This window comes from Lynx rufus, unplaced genomic scaffold, assembly GCF_022079265.1.
Source record: "Lynx rufus isolate CCGP_SWC_20201006 ecotype Redwood Valley unplaced genomic scaffold, mLynRuf1.p SCAF_3, whole genome shotgun sequence".
Lineage (NCBI taxonomy): Eukaryota > Metazoa > Chordata > Mammalia > Carnivora > Felidae > Lynx > Lynx rufus.
Genome location: NW_025814845.1, coordinates 180,965,832 through 180,983,921, shown reverse-complemented (window position 1 = coordinate 180,983,921; position 18,090 = coordinate 180,965,832). Strand labels below are relative to the sequence as shown.

At 39.1% G+C, this 18,090-nt stretch overlaps 1 pseudogene; it reads left to right on the top strand.

Annotated features, from left to right (window-relative positions):
* LOC124521236 (dipeptidyl peptidase 1-like) overlaps positions 1-15,076 on the top strand; it is a 33,939-nt pseudogene extending 18,863 nt beyond the window's left edge.
* Positions 15,077-18,090: the final 3,014 nt, after the last annotated feature.

The following is an 18,090-nucleotide window of genomic DNA, read 5'->3' as shown; positions in this document are numbered from 1 at the left end:
ATACACTTTAAAATAGTCAAGAATTGTCATTTAAAAATAATAGAGCAGAAAAGAGATTTGAGGGATGGTAGATTAAGAGTTCTTTGCTTTTTGAGATTTAAAAACAGTAAGAAATTGGTATTGTGGTATAGATTTCAGAGGTACCAGCAAGTACCAGAGGTACTTGAAATGATGGAATTAATTTTCGTACATGTCAAAGAATAACTTAATAGAAAACTTGACAGGTGAGATCTGGGTACGTGAATGGGGCTAGTCGGATCTAAGGCTTTTTGTAAGGACAGTGGAATGGTAGCTGGTTTTAATTATGGAGCCCAGAAGCCCAAATGCTGAGGACCTCACTCTTGAGTGTCAGCACTTACATTAGCTGTCCTAGTTCTCTGTGGGTAATTCATTCAAGTATTGTATTGTTACTAGCAAAGACCTTTTATTTTTCTCTAGAGTCTGCATGTGCAACAGATCTAAGTCGAAGTGGGTTAAAAATCCCGTATAGAGGGACACCTGGGTGGCTCAGTTAATTAAACTTTGACTCTTGATATTGGCACATATCATGATCTCACAGTTTGTGAAATCAAGACCCATGGTAGGCTTTGTGTTTATTTATTATTGAGAGACAGAGAGCCACAAAGTGTGAGCACGGGAGGGGTAGAGAGAGGGGGGAGACAGAGAATCTGAAGCAGGCTCCAGGCTCTGAGCTGTCAGCACAGAGCCTGATGCAGGGTTTGAACTCACAAACTGCGAGATCATGACCTGAGCCGAAGTTGGAAGCCCAACCAACTGAGCCACCCAGGTGCCCCACACAATATAGAGACTTTTAACCCATCTCCTTGTGCTCAGTTTCTTACTGCCATGCTCTTTCAGACCATACAGATTTCCAGATCGTTCTGAGATTCTTGATGAGCGGGCTGATGCTTTCCACTGTAGGACCCTTTGCTTCCTTCTCTCTCACACTGTATGCTTTCATTCTCATAGACCATTTTGGAACTTACCCCATTCATGACTGCCTCCCACCTTTTCTCTTTATTGTTGATGGATCACAGCTTTGTGATGCTCTTATTGTTATTTTCTTTTTTTTTTTTTAAAGCTTATTTCTTTGAGAGAGAAAGAGAGACTGGGGGAGTGGGAGAGACAGACAGAGAATCCTAAGCAGGCTCTGCACCATCAGCACAGAGCTTGATGTGGGGCCTGAACCCCCAGAGTGTGAGATCATGACCTGAGCTGAAACTAAGAGCTCGATGCTCAACTGACTGAGACACCCAGGCACCCCACGTATTATTATTTTCTAATTTTTTAAAATTTTCTTTCTTAATTTTTTTGAACATTTATTTATTTATTGACAGAGACAGAGCATGAGCAGGGGAAGGGCAGAGAGAGAGGGGACCATAGAATCTGAAACAGAGTCAAGGCTCTGAGCTGAGCAGAGTCCGATGTGGGACTTGAACTCACAGGTGGTGAGATCATGACCTGAGCCTGATGCTTAACCGACTGAGCCACCCAGGCGCCCTCTTGTTGTTATTTTCTTTCTTTTTTTTTTTTTTTTTTTAAATTTTTTTTTTTCAACGTTTATTTATTTTTGGGACAGAGAGAGACAGAGCATGAATGGAGGAGGGGCAGAGAGAGAGGGAGACACAGAATTGGAAACAGGCTCCAGGCTCTGAGCCATCAGCCCAGAGCCCAATGCGGGGCTCGAACTCACGCACCGCGAGATCGTGACCTGGCTGAAGTCGGACGCTTAACCGACTGCGCCACCCAGGCGCCCCTTGTTGTTATTTTCAAGATCACAAAAGGAAGAGAGAAACACAGGTATGTAGTCTGCCATCTTGAAATGGGAAACTTTACTTATTTTAAAACACTCATTCATTCATTCATTCATTTTTGAGAAATAGAGATTGAGAGAGAAAGAGAATCCCAAGCAGGCTCCATACTGTCAGTGTGGAGCCCGACACAGGGCTTGAACTCGTGAACTGTTAGATCAAGAGTCAGACATTTAAGTGACTGAACCACCCAAGTACCCCAAACTTTAATTTTTATGTAGACAGAAATGTTTCTCCTTTACAAAGTTGTTTCTTCATCTTTCTAAAACACATTATATTCATCTTTATTTTTTGTCGTATTTTTTTTATAGTTGTCATCACATTTTGGGCTCCATCGCCCAACATGGGGCTTGAACTCAAGACCCTGAGATCAAGACCTGAGATGAGATCAGGAGTTGGATACTTAACCAACTGACCCAGCCAGTTGCCCTAGTTGTCATCCTATTTTATTTAATTGTATTGGCATTTATTGTGGGCAATATAGACCTTCCATGTAATATTTATCAATTCTGTCAAACTCTTTCCCCATCTTACCTAAGACATGTTAGTCTTATTCTCTTGAATGATGTACTTGATTTTTGTTCTCCTTTCTGTATAAATATTCTTTGATCCTGCAAATTTTCACTTCATTTAGAGACTATGATCACCAAATATAAAGTTCTGAAGGCAGTGTTCCTTTTTTATCCATCTTTGCGTGCCCAAAGGATCTATTCCAAGACTGAAGCATAGGAATTCAAGAAAGGCTTGATGAAATGAAAGCTGAAAGGGGACATTTCTGTTACTCACTTCTATTAACTATACTTGTTTATTCATTCATTCAGCAAACATTTATGACAAATCCCTGTGTTTCAAGCTTTGAGCATTGCTATACACTGGGAATCCAGAGCTGAACAAGGCTGCCATGCCTTCTAGAAATTCATGAATGTTAACACTCATCATCTCTTTTGTTTAGCTACCTTGTTTAGTGAATGTTTTTTTCTCCCCAATAGATGATTGATGGTGAAAGCTATTTTATATATTTCTTTGGAACTCATTCCCTTCCCACAGCAAAAACTACATGAATACTTCATTAAAGGTCCATGGTTCCTCTTGGTGTGTGTTTTGCTGACATCAGACACCTTAATCTGCTTACCCTGAGACAGAATGTTCTTTCCATGGCTCTTTCTTACAACCACATTTATGGCATGGTACCTGGGTGGCTCAGTCGGTTAAGTGTCCAACTCTTGGTTTCAGCTCAGGTCATGATCTCATGTGGTTCATGGGATTGAGTCCTGTGTTTGGCCCTGTGCTAACAGTATGGAGCCTGCTTGGAATTCTCTCTCTCTCTCTCTCTATCTCTCTCTCTCTCTCTCTCAAAATAAATAAATAAACTTTAAAAATCACATTTATGGCCCTCTTTATTTATACGCTTCCTCAACATTTTTTAAATAGTGTTCAAAAACATTATCCAATTAAAGATCATAGTAGGGATGGTGCAGGCTGTATTCAGTAGTGTCTAGAATAGGACTGTTCACTTGAATGGTGTTGAGGTGGAACAAGACAAGTTCAAGGTTTAAGGAAGTGGTAGTCAGAGATGGCAGAAATGAAGGTTTGGGTTTGGGAGTAATCTTTCAGCATTTTTGAGAAGCTCTTTCCATTTCCTTGAGCACAGAAGACCGAGACAAGAAAACATAGGGTGAGTGACAGAAAGTAGGTAGGTTGTCTTCTCTTTGTTGGCACTTTGCTGTGCGCTAGATTTTTGTTTTTCTTCTCTAGTGAGATTCATAGAAGATCTATTTGTTATCTCATTGTTTTTGGTCTTTTTCTTCCTGCTGAGAATTTGGGTGTGTCATGTCTTAAGTTTTCATGTATGTATTTTTAATTTTAAAAGTAGGTAGTGGTAAGGTTGGCTACAGGTCTTGAGGTAGTTATATAGATTATTTCACTATGGTGTATATTTCTGATATATATGTATCTATATAAATATATATATATATAATATATGTAAACACACACATATAAAATATATGTAAATACACATATAAAATATATGTAAAACACAGTATAGCACACAACAATGAACAGAATCCTTCCTATCTATTAATTTAGGTAGAGCTCAATTTTAAGCCTGCCACAAAGTTTTCTTTATCTAGAAGTTGTCTCGTTTATCTATAACTTAGCTGGCAATCCAAGGCAGCTTACAATATAATCTGTTTAAATATTAGGAGTGATATATATATATATATATATATATATACACACACATATATATATATATTTTTTTTTAATGTTTATTTTTTGAGAGAAAGAGAGACAGAGTGTGAGTGGGAGAGGGGCAGAGATAGAGGGAGACACAGAATCCGAAGCAGGCTCCAGGCTCCGAGCTGTCAGCATAGAGCCTGACATGGGGCTCAAACTCAGAACTGTGAGATCATGACCCGAGCTGAATTTGGACGCTTAACCAACTGAGCCACCCAGTCTCACCTAAAAGTAATATGAATAATAATAGGCCTCACGTATTGAGTATTCATATATGCCAGGCACAGTGGCAGGCAAACCCAGATATAAAATCCCAGTAGAGGGGTACCTGGGTGATTTATTTGGTTGAGTGCCCAACTCTCGATTTCGACTTAGGTCATGATCTCTTGGTTCATGGGCTCAAGCCCCACATTGGGCTCTGCACAGACAGCATGGACCCTGCTTGGGATTCTTTCTCCCTCTCTCTCTGCCCCTGCCCAACTTGCGCTCTCTGTCTCTCTCTCAAAATAAATATATAAACATTTAAAATCCTAGTAGACAGGAACAATGTATTTGAGGTCACTGTATCCCCATTGTATAATGGTGTCTACATAATAAGAACATAGAACAAAATGATCAGATTATTGGTTGAATTTGTAGATACTTTCAAGTTTCCCATCTTTAACTTAGATCAAGAATTTTAGAAATATTATATAATTAGCTGTCTGAAGTGTTTGAAGATACATATAATATTTGATTTTACTTATTAGATACCCAGAACTTTAGTATGATTAAGATGAAGTGTATTCTTGTCATAGAATATTAGTAATTGATAAGATTTATTGATTACTTATTATATGCCAGATGCTGTTGTAATAATTTTAAAGGAATAGTTTTTTTAATCTTCAAGATAAGTATCCTTATTACCATAGTTACAGAGGAAGAATCCCCCCCAGTGCTATGCAGCCTGTCAACAAAAATAACAACATTTTGATTTTGTGCTTGTATAATTCATTTATTTTTTTTCCAATGTATAGTATTTGCTGTTTTGTTTTGATAATGTAATGTATGTCAGACTGTACTTTTACAAAAAACGAAAGGAAACTATGTGGGAAAAAATATATTCTCGATAGTGTATGATACCTTTGTGAGGACGGCCGTTGATTGAAAAGCTGTATCCATTTAACCACGGATAGGGTGGCTGGTCTGGAATAAAAGGATACTCAAGTTCTACAGATACCTGCAATTGATCGGTGGCCTCATTCGCATTCAGGTAAGTAGCGCAAAAACACAGTTCCCAGAAAAATCACGAAATAATCCAAATGCCAGTATGGTAAATTTTATAAAAATGAAATAATCATTACATCCGATCCAAGAATGAAAGAAAGCTTACTCATGGATGAGATTTTATGTTAAGCTCCAGTACAAATCTGTTGATCCAGAATATTAACACCTGCTTCTGCTTATTGAAAAACCCTCTTCCTCTTCTAATCATTTCCTCATTTGTATAGTGGTTAATCAGATATGAGAAAGTCACGATACCTAGGATTTTGGAGTTTATTCAAATATACTGATAACTCCAGGCATATCTATGTCTCTTAGCTTCAAAATAAATTATTAGTTAATGATCACCATATCTTGGAGCTGGGATCAAAATATTATTCTCACTTTGTAGGTTGCTATAGGCACAGACCAGATAAGTGCCTTATCAAAGATTGTTGGCAAGCCAAGGGGCAGATAGGGAATTAGATTGTCAAACCCTGGATGATTCATCTTGGGTTCAGTGCAGACCCTGTGGGCAACTGAGGAAGCAAAGTTGTAGCTGAGAATCAGTGCTACCTGGGTCTGCTTGTGGCTCTCACTGCGAATTTCCATGTGTTTGGGCGGAGTTAAGAACCCAGGAACCCACAAAGTAACCTTCAGATAATAACACAACAATCCATGTTTTTCAAGTTCATATATTACTTTGAGTTGGCAGCCTGAACTCCCAAGTTCACTGCCGAGGGCCAGTACTGTGCTGAGAATTACCATGAAAATATTCATCATACCAGAAAATAGATAAAGAAAATAAAACGACTGTTTTCTTTCCCATTAAACTTGTGACTCTGTTTATAGAAAAGTGCAACAATGCTTAGTAAAAAAAAGTCTATGACTCTGCTGTATATTCTTGCAAAACGAAACTGTATTAGGTACACAAAAGGTATTAATCAGCTGAGTGAAATTCTACAAAACTGGCCAGACAGAGTGATATAAAATGAAAGATTAGAGGCTCACTTACAGTTCCAACGTATTTATGGTTTTATACTGAAAACAAAAAGCACTACTGAATAGGTCGGCTTATTGAAAACTCAGCTTCTGGAGTTTCACAGTTTTGGAAGAAAGTTATTAAAACATAAATTGCCTGGTATTTTCTTGACATAGACAAAATGGAAAATTTGATTTATGAAGATTGTCAGTTGCAATAAAGCAGATCAGAACATAGTCATTTTACCTAATAAGTGATGTGATGTTATAATTCTTATCACAATTTCAAACATTACCAAAACATACAAAAAGAAGCTTCAAAACCAGAAAGAAGACACTAGAGCTAACCTAAATAAACTCACCCAAAGGAAGAAAGTGAGAGGTTATTATTTTTTTTTTTTGTATAGGAACCAAAGTTTATTTTTTTTTATATATATGAAATTTATTGACAAATTGGTTTCCATACAACACCCAGTGCTCATCCCAAAAGGTGCCCTCCTCAATACCCATCACCCACCCTCCCCTCCCTCCCACCCCCCATCAACCCTCAGTTTGTTCTCAGTTTTTAAGAGTCTCTTATGCTTTGGCTCTCTCCCAAGTGAGAGGTTATTAAAAGCGCAATTTGTTTTTCATTTATTAGAGAAAATTCAGAAAATTTTGAGGAAAATAAAAACTTACATATCTTAAACCAGAGTAAGCATTTGTTGTATTTTCTTCAATATTTTTCTATTTGCACACATCATTAAAACAAAATCATTCAGCACACCCATTTTGTAGTTATTTCATATATTAATATATTGTAATGATTTCCTAATTTTTCACTATTTTTTTAACGTCTGGTTTAAAAAACTTAGATCTTAGCCCATCACTTATGCTACCATAATCCATTTAACTAGTTTTGTATATCTGGTCATTTGGATGTTTTCATTTTTTACCTATTATAAATAGTGCCATGATAAACATGTGTATACTGATATTTTGTATATATATTTGATTATTTTCTTAGGAGGCATTTTTAAAAGTGACTTTGCTATTGATTTCTGAACTTTTGAGTAATCCTTTAAACTTTTGATGAATACTTTGAGAATCTGATATTTAAATTGTTCATATTCAAAAGTAAAATTGACATATATTTGAATTGTTGAATATCTGATAATAAGATGTTTACTTAATCTTCAAAGAGAAGAAATATTTTATGTATTTATATATTGGTTTATAATTTTTACCACCTAAAACTCTATAGATGTTGTCCCATTATTTCCTGGTATTTGATATGGAGAAGTCTGAGGTTAGTCTGAATTTTTTCGTTTGGAGGCAAACTTTTCTGTCTAGTCAAGAACTAAGTTTATGTTATTTTCTTCACCCTTGAAATTATAAATTCAGCAGAATCACTTCAGGTTTTCATCCTTGTTAATGTTGCCTATAGTCACTGAGACTTTTCATCTGTAGACTCAAGACTTTCTTTTATTTGGGAATACACAGTCCTATTATAACCCTGATTTATTGTTTTAGTTAAAAGGGTTCCTTTCTCTGGACACAAATTATGTTGCACACCATTTTTCCATCAACTGCATCTACTTTTTCTTCTTCGTGATTTTAATCTCCCTTCATTTCTCATATTTTAGAGGCAGCTGTTCAAATTTGTTCTACACATTACTATTCACTTTTCAGCGGTGTTGGCTTTGTTCTTTAGGGAATAAAATATTGAGTGATTCTAATCTCATGAAGATATTAATTTTGCCATTTTGCTTTTAATTTATTTCCTTTTCATTTCAACTTACCTCCTAGCCAGATTCCCTTTCACGCCAGTATGTTGTCTTCTCCTCTCAAAGGTTTATCCTTTGAATTTCTTTGTGAACAGACAACCCTGTTTCTAAAATTGTATGGCTTGTAGTGTCCTTTAAAAGAATCCATTCATGGAGCCATGTTCTTTTATGTTACAGAAAAATGTTCTTATCTCCACCCTTCCTCGGCATTTTAAATTCATTCCCTGAACGGGCAGTTAATCCAGCCTAGTTGTGTCTGGGAAGCAGGGATGTTATGTCAGTTAGAATTGCTTTAGTCTGAGGTAGGAGAAAGAGCCATAGTGGCTTAATCAGATGGAATCTTTTATTGTCACATGACCAGAAGTCTAGAGCTAGGAAGTCCAGAGCCAACCCAGTGGGTCAAGGAATGTCTGAGAACCAAGGCCTCTCCTGAACAATGTAATTTATTCTTATGGTTGCAAAGTGGCTGTACCAAATCTAGGCATGTATGTATGTATATATATCATATACACCCATTATCAATATATTAAAATATATAATGGATATATAATATATATTTCATGGATTTATATATGCATATATACATACAATATGTATATGTATTTATAATGGGTATCTCGAAGAGGAAAAGATGGGTGTCCAATTTTTTTATTGTTGTTAGAAAAACAGTATGTTTGTGAAAGCTCCACTCAGGACACTTCTGTTTCTGTTTCATTGCTAAGAACTTTGTCTCTGGTCACATGGTCACCAGTAGTTGCAATGGAGTTTGAGGACAGAAGTATGTTTAGCTGGTACAAACCATCACATTTTATTCTTAAAAAAATTTTTTAGGGGCACCTGGGTGGGTCAGTTGGTTAAGCGTCCGACTTCGGCTCAGGTCATGATCTCGCGGTCCGTGAGTTCGAGCCCCGCGTCGGGCTCTGTGCTGACAGCTCAGAGCCTGGAGCCTGCTTCCGATTCTGTGTCTCCCTCTCTCTCTCTCTCTCTGACTCTCCCCTGTTCATGCTCTGTCTCTCTCTGTCTCAAAAATAAATAAACATTAAAAAAATTAAAAATAAAAAAATTTTTTTTAATGTTTATTTATTTTTGAGAGAGAAAGGAAAACAGAAAATCTTTAGTGGGTTCCATGCTGTCAGAGCAAACCCCAACATGGGGCTCCAACCCACAAGCTGTGAGATCATGACCTGAGCCAAAGTTGGGTGCTCAACTGACTGGGCCACCCAGACACCCGAAAACCATCATTTTTAAAAAAAACAGGGATAAAAACCAATATTCACAGGTGTAAAAGGTCTTTGCTGTTTTGTATTAGTGGTAATACATGTTAAAAGAGAGCTACAGGGGCACCTGGGTGGCTCGGTCGGTTAAGCCTCCGACTTCCGGTCAGGTCATGATCTCTTAGTTCTTGGGTTCAAGCACGGCATCGGGCTCTGTGCTGACAGCACAGAGCCTGGAGCCCGTTTCAGATTCTGTGTCTCCCGCTCTCTCTGCCCCACCCTGCTCGTGCTGTGTCTCTTTCTCAAAAATAAACATTAAAAAAATTAAAGAGAGCTACAAATGAGGGACTGTCCTTGGCCACATGAGAAAACAAGTCCCAATGAAGACGAGCAATCTTAGAACTTCTTCTCTAAAGCAAAGGACATGACCCTGGATGGTGATTCTTGTCGCAGCATCTTAAGACTTACTACTAGAAGAAACTATTTCCAGATTTTGCAAGTAGGATGTTAGTTTTTGGTTAGTGTGTTTTTTTCTTCACAAATGTTTGCATTAGTGTTCTCTGAAGTTAAAAAAAAAAAATCCCTGGGTAGATGTGAAAGTAATATTAGTTGATTAACTTCTGTGTGGGAAGTACTAAGATATATACAAAGGTGAAATCGATTGATAATGCCTTTTTTAAAATTATCAAGTAGAACACGTGATTTAGGAACGTAAATAATTCTAGACTAAAACTCTCCGAGGGCATTGCATATGACTTGGCCAAAGTTTTTCTCCTGAATTTGTTTATTGCCTCACTGATAGAAGTAAATAGTCGATAAGAGTTTGCTAAATTAGCAATACGGAATCACCTACTATAGATAAATTCAGTTATAAGATATGTATATTGTGCTTTGGATCACAGAATGGAAACAGATCTCAGACCAGGTGGATTTGGTGACCTTGAGCTGGGCCCTCCAAGGCGAGTAGGACTTGTACAGAAGGGAAAATGCTAAATGACAAGAAAACAGAGAGAACTGAGGACTAGCATGAACAGGCATGGTGATCAGTGAAGGAAGCAATGCGAACATACAGAAGGCAGATCCCATCCACATCCTAGGCGTTCTTGACCTGGTGTTTATTCTTTGGACAATATGCAGCTTTTGAAGTTCAGAGAATGTAACGGGGATATGTAGGTCGAAGTGGAGAAGGAAACACTGGGGACAGGAAAATGAATCTGGATCTTCTACCTGGTCTCAATGGCTCCAGGAGTGAGGGTTCACATAGGGTGATAAGATTATATATTAAGAAAATTTAAATGAGGAAATTTAATTTAAAATAAATAAAATAAAATTTAGTTGGGAAAACTGTAATCCTTATGATATAACACTCTCTTCATTTTCTAGGCATAGTTTGCTTTCATTCAGCCATATATTTATTTTTATGTAAAACAATGGAATAAGCACTATGAACAGCAAACCAAACTGTTCTCCCCAACCACCTGGTACTTCTTCTTCCCAAATGGTTTCTGTGGCAACCATTTCCTTATTTCCTTTTTCCATGGTTCTCCTGCATTTATGTGCATGTCTCAAAAAGCCTGTTTTTTTCTGGTTTGTTTTTTAGTAGTTTTTAACTTTCCAGAAAGGTATGATGTATGTATTATTTTGGGACTGATGTCTCTCACTTAATTATTTTACTAAGACCCTTGAAAAACATTAAAATGCAATTTTCCTTTTGCATTTTTTTTAAATTTTTTTTTCAACGTTTATTTATTTTTGGGACAGAGAGAGACAGAGCATGAACGGGGGAGGGCAGAGAGAGAGGGAGACACAGAATCGGAAACAGGCTCCAGGCTCCGAGCCATCAGCCCAGAGCCCGACGCGGGGCTCGAACTCCCGGACCGCGAGATCGTGACCTGGCTGAAGTCGGACGCTTAACCGACTGCGCCACCCAGGCGCCCCTCCTTTTGCATTTTTAATTATTTTTCTTTTAGTTGTGATGAACTTGATAATGACCCATTGGTATTTTAATTCATTCATTCATTTGCCAAGTTTAGTTTGTTGCCACTAGGACAAATTCATGAGAAAGCTGAGTCCACGCTTAGTTTCATCTGTCATAGCCATACAAGAGTTAAAACTGTTAAATTCAACCTTAACTTAATTGAAATGGCTTTGCTATCATCCAGTAAATATCAGTTATAAAATATAAACATAGCTTTTTTGGCTATGCACGGTAGGACATTGCTTCAGATGCACCATAGTGAGATAATTTTAGCAAAATATCATACATTTCATGAATTTGTAGTTATCATCCCCCTAATCCGAATATGCATTAAATATGTGCTAAAGTAGTAAATATTAGATGTGCCAGTTACAGATACATATAAAGATGATAACTCTGGGTGACGCTTAATCTCTCAGATCAAGCAAAGCTGAGTAGAGAAATTTTGTCATATTTGACTATTCAAACATTTTTTGGATATTACCCTAAAAAAAAGTTCTGAACCACATGGATTTTTTTTTTAGTTATTCACCGTCTCTGGGAAAAATCTGGGACTTGATTAAACAGAAAAAAATGCAATTGCCTAATTTCACAAGAATGTACACAATTTGACATGCATTTTTCTGAATCTAAGTCACATCAGAAGGATATTTTTCCAGATATGTGTGTCTTTTCTGGATTATGACTTTCCCTGCTACCTAATAATATTCCGGAATTAGGGGGGGCCAGCTTATCCCAGTTTGCCTGGGCTTTCCAGCTTTAACATTGAAAGTCCTGCCTCCCAGTAAGGGCCATGCCCATAAATGCTTTGTCAGGCACCTAGAATCATGAAGAGTTAGGTCACGTCATGTATCACTAACACACACTCTTCCAGTGATGGATTTCAGATATATTAGATTCTCATTTACATTTTAATACAACATTTGTACTATTTCAAGTTAATATTTTGTAGTATGTATGAAAACCCTAAAATATAAATATTTAAAAGCTATCCTTTTAACTAATTTGAATTATAGAATATTTATAAATTCATTTTATTTCTTTTAAGTGTATATAGTCATTTGAACTAGAATTTCTCATTATACTTTAATGAAGAAATGAGAACGATCTGTAACTAGTATTTCAGTTGTTTGTATGCATTGCATGAAAATAATTTGTTTTAGCAATACTTAGATTTAAAGAGCTTCCTGTTCTAATTTTCTTTCTCTAAAAGGGCTTAGGAAAACTTATTCTGAGAGGAAATAGACTGTCGTACCTTCAAGCATGTCTTCTGAAATCAAAACCTGGGAGCAAAAAGCCTGACTCTTCCATATACTAAACTATGCGATTTGGGCAAGCTGCTTAAGCTTATGAAGACAGTGTCTTTATCTTCACATGGGTCTAATAATTAGTACCATTTAGGCTCTCCAGTCACTGTTCTTTGGCCACTGCCCTTTCCTTCTCCTCCCCTGGGTCCCTAGCCCTGCTGATTGCTCACAGCCCTCCTGTGGCTGCTGTGTGTTGTCAGCACCCCACCCTGTGACACACGTCCCCGTTGCACTTGCCCTGGGCTCCTGGGTCCCTGGGTCTTCTAGGCGGGCCCTATTAGTTCCCAACATGATGTCAATTACATGGCTATGGGACTACCAGAAAAAAAAAGAAAGTAGTGGCACACCTTGAGAAGTTAGATACAGGATGGGCTAATTTGGGCAATCCTTGCCATTTCACCATGATTTTCAATCAAGGCTTTGAGATTGTGTTGAATGACTACAAGTGGTTTGCCTTTTTTAAGTACAAAGAAGAGGGCAGCAAGGTAACCAGTAGTCGTAGACTCTGGGTCTGGAGTTCTTTCTTGTCCAGCAAGATAGTGGATGCAGAATTGACATGTGAGAGAGCGTAATGTCTGGGAGGAGAAAAAAGCCCCAAGTAAGGGTCCTTGCTCCATTTTTATTAGGATCAGAAGGTTTACAAGAGTGATGGACGTGCACAAAGAGACAGTGGAACCGTGAACATTAACTCATGGGTGTGAGGAAAAGGGGGTTTTGAAGATATGCAGCGTTAGGGGTTTGGGTCAATACCAAACAAAGTCCTGGTGCCTGGCAGATGGTTGTTTAAGGCAGGCATGAGGCGCCAGGTCTGTTTACCTTATCTTGCCTAGGGGACAAGAAAGACAGAGCATGCTACCTCAGGGTCAACAAGGCACCTTTCTTTTGCTAATTAGCTCTGTTCTGGGCAACTTGGCCCTGCTGTGGTCTATAGCCCTGTTCACCTGTTTACCTATTTTGGTCCTTCCTTCCTTTGAAAGCAGCTGTCTGCTATTGTACTAAGTTGGGGGGCGTTTCCGCCCTGAATACTTAATCTTGTCTACCTAATTTTGGATGCTTTCATCCTGAGGCTTCCTGTTCCTATATGCCTTGTTAACCCATGGGTGCAAGCTCAGGGAATTCCTTAGCTTATCCTCCACAACGAGTTGCCACCGCAGAGACCATGCCTGGATGGGTGCATGATGTGCCAAGCTGGAAGTAGGCTCACTTCCTCGGAACTAAAGTGTGAACTACCTCTGAGAAGGTGAACATGAACACAGCACACCCTGAGAGTCTCCAGGGAAACTACTCTAATTCTAATACCCTCTACAAATATAACCATGGTTTTGTGAAAGTGATCCATGCCATTCAGAAGTCTTAAAAAAATTTTTTTTAATGTTTATTTATTTTTTTGAGACAGAGAGAGACAGATCCTGAGAGGGGAGGGGCAGAAAGAGAGGGAGACATAGGATCTGGGCTTCAGGCTCTTAGCTGTCAGCACAGAGCCTGACTCATGGGCTGGAACCCACAAACCATGAGATCGTGACCTGCGTCGAAGTTGGGCACTTAACCGACTGAGCCACCCAGGTGCCCCCAGAAGTCTTGGACGGCAACCACATACATGGAACATGAGACACTTACCCTAGGAGAGAGGATTAGGAGAGGCGGTAGCCACAGCTGGAGAATCCCACCACTGACTGTTGAAATACACGAAATGGTTTTACATTTGCCAGCGTCTTGGGACTGGAGAAATGTTTGTGGTACCAATTTTGTTCCTCCTGTTCGAAGCCAAGCATCTTGTGGAAGCTGCTACTCATTTGCTTCCGTGGGTATGCTGGAAGCAAGGATCTATACACTAACCAACAATACTCAGACCCCAATCTTGAGTCCCCAGAGGTTGTCTCTTGCAGCCAGCACGCTCAAGGCTGTGAAGGTGGGCCGTACCTCATCACAGGAAAATATGCCCACGATTTTGGGCTGATAGAAGAGCCACGCTTCCCTTACACAGGCACTGATTCTCCATGCAAACCGAAGGAGGACTTGCTTCCATTACTACTCCTCCGAGTACCACTATGTGGCAGGCTTCTACGGGGGCTGCAATGAGCTGGCCTGTCGTGGCCCCATGGCAGTTGCTTTTGAAATCTATGATCTCTTCCTCCACTGGCATAGGGGGATCTATCTACTACTACACTGGTCTGAGAGACCCTTTTTTTGTTTTGTTTTTTGACAGACCCTTTCAACCCCTTTGAGCTGACTAATCATGCTGTTTTGCACGTGGGCCACGGCACCGACAGCCTCTGGGGTGGATTGCTGGATTGTTAAAAATAGCTGGGGCCCTAGCGGGAGCGAAGATAGTTACTTCGGGATCCGCAGAGGAACCGATGAGGGTGCAATTGAAAGCACAGCGGTGGCAGCCACCCCGGTTCCCAAATTGGAGGGTGCACATCCCGGCATCTCATCCCGACCGCCATCAATCACGAAAGGGCAGACTGGAGACTCTCACAGCAGCAATTTCAGAACATTACAAATAGATTCCTATGAAGATTTCTGCCTTCAGCGTTAAAACTGCCTTCGATTTGGGTACACCTCCCCCTTGACCACCGGCCTGCTTTCCAGCTACGCAGTACCAAAATGCGGGATTTTGTTAGTCATTTGTAATTCGCACGTGCTATAGTTTTAAAAGCCTTTTTGAGAACACAGCCTTATTTTTACGTTGTGAAAAATCACAGGAAAATATGCAAGGTCTGTTACATGTTTAAAAAGTTAAAAGATTTTTAAAATATTTTATTTCCTTGGAGACCGAGAGAGAGCATGAGTGGGGGAGGGACAGAGAGAGAGGCAGAGAGAGAATCCCAAGCAGACTCCGAACTGTCAGCATGGAGGCTGATGTGAAGCCCAGCCTCATGAGCAGTGAGATCATGACCCGAGCTGAAATCAAGAGTCAGATGTTTAACGGACTGAGCCACCCAGTGTCAAAGGTTTTCTGTAAAAAAAAAAAAAATAATAATGAATACCATTTGGACACTTTTTTATAAAGACTAAATGAAATAATGTAAGGTAGTCATGTATAGTGTCTCATACTTTGAAGTTTTAAGATTTTTGCTAAAGTAGCTACAAGGTAAGTTGAGCCCGGATTTGTGCTCTGGCAACATCTGTTCTATTTATTTATTTTTTTTCTGTAATGGGAATGAAGATTTTAAAATTAATTTTTGGTGTGTGTGTCTGTGTACTTGATGGCCTCATCACTGGGGAACCCCAAAACATATTTGATGAAGGAATTCTAGCATCTCTGGCCAATTGCCCTTTTAATTGCGTACCCAGGTAGCAATGGGACAGCTAACCTGAGGTAGATTATTTCTCCTATAACTCATTGTCCTCAGTCAGATTTTTCTCAGGGGATGGGGCTAGAGTGAGTAAATTGACTATGTTTGCTCATGTTCATTCTCTTATTGTAGATATGTCTTCCTGAAGTAAATGTTGAGTTTTTAATTGGTTTCAGAATGATTTAATCAGTGTTTATGCTCTGGTCATAAAGAACACTCTGTGATAGGCTTGCCATCTGTTCAAGATAAAAATGAAATCCCTTTTGAAGAAGTGGGCAGTTGATAGAAAGATTTTAATGAATGTTTAATGTTATTGTATCTATGTGAGGGGCTTATGGTGACAGTAACATAAATGTGTAAGCCTAAGGGCTCAATCTTAGTGTTTCAGCTTCTATTAAGTCTCTGTTGGAGAATTGTATTTTGAATCTCTGAAGTTGTATGCCGAAGTGATAGAGGGTAGATTTAATGCAGTAAAATGTTTGCTCCAGTCAAGTTCTGGTTTGAATCTGCTCACTCCTGCCTGGTCACTGCCTTCCAGTAGAATGAGTCTGTTCGTTCTGACAGAATGGTTTTCTCCTTCAGGAACCCATCTTTCTTTAAAATGTATGGATTTTAGGAAATACTTTCATCTGCTTGGAATCTAAACCATATTTAGATCTTACTACTCTAATGTACAGTAGGTTTTTGTTGTTGTTGCCGATATACATCCTAACAATATTTCTTTCATGTTTGAATGACCTTGCTTCTCCTTCCAGGTATTTTGTTTCTAAAACACGGACCCATTATAGTATCATGCACATCTTCTCAGATCCTTGGTGTCTCTTCAAATTGAAGCACACAGTCCTAGCAAACTCAGTAAGAGGTCTAGCCAGGGAACAATTTTCTCATTTAAGGTTGTCACTGCATATCGTTTAGTTTCCACTTGGATTTGTGATTGAAGTTGCTACAAGGGTATTATAAAAGAAAAAGGAAGAGGAAAGCTTTTCCCAAAATGTGATATCATGAAGTATATAAACTTGACCTGCAATGTGAAAATTTAGTGTATTTTCTTCCATATAAAATGCTATTTGGCACAGTATATGTTTCCCAGTGTCATATTGCTATAGAATAGTTGCCTCTTTGCCAGAAGCTATCTGTCAGTGTTCTCAATATCTGCAGGTGGTAAGTATGCTTCAGAATTCAGAGAAGGAGAACGGTGTGCTCGCAGGGATTTGTGAAAGTGCTTGACAAAAAATATGACCTTATTTTGGACTACTTGTGCATAATCAAGACATTTGCTAGATTTCTTGCTGCCAGGGACAGTTTAATCCATCCTAATTAGTGATGGTGGTTATCATTACAATTTAGACAGCAAAAATTTTCTGGCATACATTTTATGTTTAATTATTATATTTTCATTTAAGTCAATGTAATTTACGTACAAAAGAAAGTAAAGAATCTGGTACCTACCAGGAGAAATTGTGCTGGTGTAAATGTCAGGATACAGTAGCATGTACATACTTATGACAATGGCCTTGAGAATTGAAGACAAGTCCACTAGGGTATACAAATTAGGGTACTTTTGGCTGTGGATGATAACATATCATACTACATGCGGTTTTTGGTAATAGAGACTTATATTTTCACATGAAAAGAAGCTCAGACACAGATAGTTCCAGGGTTGATTTAATGCTCAGTAGTATCAGGGCTCTTCATATTCCTTTTTTCCAGGGAAGAAATTCTGTCCCAGACGGGCCTGGCAGGCTTTCCTTCATACCTCACTGCTGAAACCGGGATAAGGTGACTATAGCCAAGCCCTTCACTGATGGGGGTCCAGGAGGGGCAGGGAGAACTGTGTGATAAGCTGGGACCAATCACGACTAGGTCCCTGGAGCTGTGCCCATTCCCTGAGCATGTTGCCATCTCCACAAAACTAGAGTTCCCTTATCAAGGAAGATCGGGATGGGGTGGGCCCGGCTGCTGGGGACAACACATAGTTTTTGCTACACAAGCCACTCAAGAGCATGGGTAGAAACAGTAAATTGTAGGGGCGCCTGGGTCGCTCAGTCGGTTGAGCGTCCAACTTCAGCTCAGGTCATGAACTCGTGGGTTCGTGGGTTTGAGCCCCACCCCAAGCTTTGTGCCGACAGCTCAGAGCCTGGAGCCCGCTTCGGAATCTGTGTCTCCCCCTCTCTCTGCCCCTCCCCCATTCACACTCTATCTCTCTCTCAAAAATAAATCAAACATTAAAAGAATTAAAAAAAAAAAAAACAGT